This window comes from Rhodnius prolixus, unplaced genomic scaffold (genome assembly GCF_049639745.1).
Source record: "Rhodnius prolixus isolate KJV_2025 unplaced genomic scaffold, Rpr scaffold_18, whole genome shotgun sequence".
NCBI lineage: Eukaryota > Metazoa > Arthropoda > Insecta > Hemiptera > Reduviidae > Rhodnius > Rhodnius prolixus.
In genome coordinates this window covers 2826147-2832146 of record NW_027411636.1, presented here as the reverse complement: position 1 = coordinate 2832146, position 6000 = coordinate 2826147, and positions in this window count along the sequence as shown.

The window sequence follows — 6000 nt, the reverse complement described above, 5'->3', positions numbered from 1 at the left end:
ACTTTAACTCAAAGTATCTCGTTTCCTACTCCACAGATTTTTACTAGATTTTACACATTTATACACTATAGTTGTCTCCATATACAGGTAAAATATAAACAAAATCTATCGAGTAGTTTTCGAGATATTTAAAGCTATAGATTTCCACTGTTTCAAACAGAAACAAATTTTAACTCAAAATATCTCGTTTCCTACTCGACAGATTTTTACTAGATTTTACACAATTATATACTAAAGTAGTCTCCATATACAGGTAAAATATAAACAAAATCTATCGAGTAGTTATCGAGATATTTGAAGTTAAATATTTCCACTGTTTCAAACAGAAACAAACTTTAACTCAAAGTATCTCGTTTCCTACTCGACAGATTTTTACTAGATTTTACACAATTATATACTAAAGTAGTCTCCATATACAGGTGAAATATAAACAAAATCTATCGAGTAGTTTTCGAGATATTTGAAGTTAAATATTTCCACTGTTTCAAACAGAAACAAACTTTAACTCAAAGTATCTCGTTTCCTACTCGACAGATTTTTACTAGATTTTACACATTTATATACTATAGTTGTCTCCATATACAGGTAAAATATAAACAAAATCTATCGAGTAGTTTTCGAGATATTTAAAGCTATAGATTTCCACTGTTTCAAACAGAAACAAATTTTAACTCAAAATATCTCGTTTCCTACTCGACAGATTTTTACTAGATTTTACACAATTATATAGTAAAGTAGTCTCCATATACAGGTAAAATATAAACAAAATCTATCGTGTAGTTTTCGAGATATTTGAAGTTAAAGATTTCCACTGTTTCAAACAGAAGCAAACTTTAACTCAATATATCTCGTTTCCTACTCGACAGATTTTTACTACATTTTACACATTTATATACTAAAGTAGTCTCCATATACAGGTAAAATTTAAACAAAATTTATCGAATAGTTTTCGAGATATTTGAAGTTAAATATATCCACTGTTTCAAACAGAAACAAATTTTAACTCAAAATATCTCGTTTCCTACTCGACAGATTTTTACTAGATTTTACACAATTATATACTAAAGTAGTCTCCATATACAGGTAAAATATAAACAAAATCTATCGAGTAGTTTTCGAGATATTTGAAGTTAAATATTTCCACTGTTTCAAACAGAAACAAACTTTAACTCAAAATATCTCGTTTCCAACTCGACAGATATTCACTAGATTTTACACATTTATATACTAAAGTAGTCTCCATATACAGGTAAAATATAAACAAAATCTATCGAGTAGTTTTCGAGATATTTGAAGTTAAATATTTCCACTGTTTCAAACAGAAACAAATTTTAACTCAAAATATCTCGTTTCCTACTCGACAGATTTTTACTAGATATTACACAATTATATACTAAAGTAGTCTCCATATACAGGTAAAATATAAACAAAATCTATCGAGTAGTTTTCGAGATATTTGAAGTTAAATATTTCCACTGTTTCAAACAGAAACAAACTTTAACTCAAAATATCTCGTTTCCAACTCGGCAGATTTTCACTAGATTTTACACATTTATATACTAAAGTAGTCTCCATATACAGATAATATATAAACAAAATCTATCGAGTAGTTTTTGAGATATTTGAAGTTAAATATTTCCACTGTTTCAAACAGAAACAAATTTTAACTCAAAATATCTCGTTTCCTACTCGACAGATTTTTACTAGATTTTACACAATTATATACTAAAGTAGTCTCCATATACAGGTAAAATATAAACAAAATCTATCGTGTAGTTTTCGAGATATTTGAAGTTAAAGATTTCCACTGTTTCAAACAAAAGCAAAATTTAACTCAATATATCTCGTTTCCTACTCGACAGATTTTTACTACATTTTACACATTTATATACTAAAGTAGTCTCCATATACAGGTAAAATTTAAACAAAATCTATCGAATAGTTTTCGAGATATTTGAAGTTAAATATTTCCACTGTTTCAAACAGAAACAAATTTTAACTCAAAATATCTCGTTTCCTACTCGACAGATTTTTACTAGATTTTACACAATTATATACTAAAGTAGTCTCCATATACAGGTAAAATATAAACAAAATCTATCGTGTAGTTTTCGAGATATTTGAAGTTAAAGATTTCCACTGTTTCAAACAGAAGCAAACTTTAACTCAATATATCTCGTTTCCTACTCGACAGATTTTTACTACATTTTACACATTTATATACTAAAGTAGTCTCCATATACAGGTAAAATTTAAACAAAATCTATCGAATAGTTTTCGAGATATTTGAAGTTAAATATTTCCACTGTTTCAAACAGAAACAAATTTTAACTCAAAATATCTCGTTTCCTACTCGACAGATTTTTACTAGATTTTTCACAATTATATACTAAAGTAGTCTCCATATACAGGTAAAGTATAAACAAAATCTATCGAGTAGTTTTCGAGATATTTGAAGTTAAATATTTCCACTGTTTCAAACAGAAACAAACTTTAACTCAAAATATCTCGTTTCCTACTCGACAGATTTTTACTAGATTTTAAACAATTATATACTAAAGTAGTCTCCATATACAGGTAAAATATAAACAAAATCTATCGAGTAGTTTTCGAGATATTTGAAGTTAAATATTTCCACTGTTTCAAACAGAAACAAACATTAACTAAAAATATCTCGTTTCCAACTCGACAGATTTTCACTAGATTTTACACATTTATATACTAAAGTAGTCTCCATATACAGGTAAAATATAAACAAAATCTATCGAGTAGTTTTCGAGATATTTGAAGTTAAATATTTCCACTGTTTCAAACAGAAACAAATTTTAACTCAAAATATCTCGTTTCCTACTCGACAGATTTTTACTAGATTTTACACAATTATATACTAAAGTAGTCTCCATATACAGGTAAAATATAAACAAAATCTATCGAGTAGTTTTCGAGATATTTGAAGTTAAATATTTCCACTGTTTCAAACAGAAACAAACTTTAACTCAAAGTATCTCGTTTCCTACTCGACAGATTTTTACTAGATTTTACACATTTATATACTATAGTTGTCTCCATGTACAGGTAAAATATAAAGAAAATCTATCGAGTAGTTTTCGAGATATTTGAAGCTATAGATTTCCACTGTTTCAAACAGAAACAAATTTTAACTCAAAATATCTCGTTTCCTACTCGACAGATTTTTACTAGATTTTACACAATTATATACTAAAGTAGTCTCCATATACAGGTAAAATATAAACAAAATCTATCGTGTAGTTTTCGAGATATTTGAAGTTAAAGATTTCCACTGTTTCAAACAGAAACAAACTTTAACTCAAAATATCTCGTTTCCAACTCGGCAGATTTTCACTAGATTTTACACATTTATATACTAAAGTAGTCTCCATATACAGATAATATATAAACAAAATCTATCGAGTAGTTTTTGAGATATTTGAAGTTAAATATTTCCACTGTTTCAAACAGAAACAAATTTTAACTCAAAATATCTCGTTTCCTACTGGACAGATTTTTACTAGATTTTACACAATTATATACTAAAGTAGTCTCCATATACAGGTAAAATATAAACAAAATCTATCGTGTAGTTTTCGAGATATTTGAAGTTAAAGATTTCCACTGTTTCAAACAGAAGCAAACGTTAACTCAATATATCTCGTTTCCTACTCGACAGATTTTTACTACATTTTACACATTTATATACTAAAGTAGTCTCCATATACAGGTAAAATTTAAACAAAATCTATCGAATAGTTTTCGAGATATTTGAAGTTAAATATTTCCACTGTTTCAAACAGAAACAAATTTTAACTCAAAATATCTCGTTTCCTACTCGACAGATTTTTACTAGATTTTACACAATTATATACTAAAGTAGTCTCCATATACAGGTAAAATATAAACAAAATCTATCGTGTAGTTTTCGAGATATTTGAAGTTAAAGATTTCCACTGTTTCAAACAGAAGCAAACTTTAACTCAATATATCTCGTTTCCTACTCGACAGATTTTTACTACATTTTACACATTTATATACTAAAGTAGTCTCCATATACAGGTAAAATTTAAACAAAATCTATCGAATAGTTTTCGAGATATTTGAAGTTAAATATTTCCACTGTTTCAAACAGAAACAAATTTTAACTCAAAATATCTCGTTTCCTACTCGACAGATTTTTACTAGATTTTTCACAATTATATACTAAAGTAGTCTCCATATACAGGTAAAGTATAAACAAAATCTATCGAGTAGTTTTCGAGATATTTGAAGTTAAATATTTCCACTGTTTCAAACAGAAACAAACTTTAACTCAAAATATCTCGTTTCCTACTCGACAGATTTTTACTAGATTTTACACAATTATATACTAAAGTAGTCTCCATATACAGGTAAAATATAAACAAAATCTATCGAGTAGTTTTCGAGATATTTGAAGTTAAATATTTCCACTGTTTCAAACAGAAACAAACATTAACTCAAAATATCTCGTTTCCAACTCGACAGATTTTCACTAGATTTTACACATTTATATACTAAAGTAGTCTCCATATACAGGTAAAATATAAACAAAATCTATCGAGTAGTTTTCGAGATATTTGAAGTTAAAGATTTCCACTGTTTCAAACAGAAGCAAACCTTAACTCAATATATCTCGTTTCCTACTCGACAGATTTTTACTACATTTTACACATTTATATACTAAAGTAGTCTCCATATACAGGTAAAATATAAACAAAATCTATCGAATAGTTTTCGAGATATTTGAAGTTAAATATTTCCACTGTTTCAAACAGAAACAAATTTTAACTCAAAATATCTCGTTTCCTACTCGACAGATTTTTACTAGATTTTACACAATTATATACTAAAGTAGTCTCCATATACAGGTATAATATAAACAAAATCTATCGAGTAGTTTTCGAGATATTTGAAGTTAAATATTTCCACTGTTTCAAACAGAAACAAATTTTAACTCAAAATATCTCGTTTCCTACTCGACAGATTTTTACTAGATTTTACACAATTATATACTAAAGTAGTCTCCATATACAGGTAAAATATAAACAAAATCTATCGAGTAGTTTTCGAGATATTTGAAGTTAAATATTTCCACTGTTTCAAACAGAAACAAACTTTAACTCAAAGTATCTCGCTTCCTACTCGACAGATTTTTACTAGATTTTACACATTTATATACTATAGTTGTCTCCATATACAGGTAAAATATAAAGAAAATCTATCGAGTAGTTTTCGAGATATTTGAAGCTATAGATTTCCACTGTTTCAAACAGAAACAAATTTTAACTCAAAATATCTCGTTTCCTACTCGACAGATTTTTACTACATTTTACACATTTATATACTAAAGTAGTCTCCATATACAGGTAAAATATAAACAAAATCTATCGAATAGTTTTCAAAATATTTGAAGTTAAATATTTCCACTGTTTCAAACAGAAACAAATTTTAACTCAAAATATCTCGTTTCCTACTCGACAGATTTTTACTAGATTTTACACAATTATATACTAAAGTAGTCTCCATATACAGGTAAAATATAAACAAAATCTATCGAGTAGTTTTCGAGATATTTGAAGTTAAATATTTCCACTGTTTCAAACAGAAACAAATTTTAACTCAAAATATCTCGTTTCCTACTCGACAGATTTTTACTAGATTTTACACAATTATATACTAAAGTAGTCTCCATATACAGGTAAAATATAAACAAAATCTATCGTGTAGTTTTCGAGATATTTGAAGTTAAAGATTTCCACTGTTTCAAACAGAAGCAAACTTTAACTCAATATATCTCGTTTCCTACTCGACAGATTTTTACTACATTTTACACATTTATATACTAAAGTAGTCTCCATATACAGGTAAAATTTAAACAAAATCTATCGAATAGTTTTCGAGATATTTGAAGTTAAATATTTCCACTGTTTCAAACAGAAACAAATTTTAACTCAAAATATCTCGTTT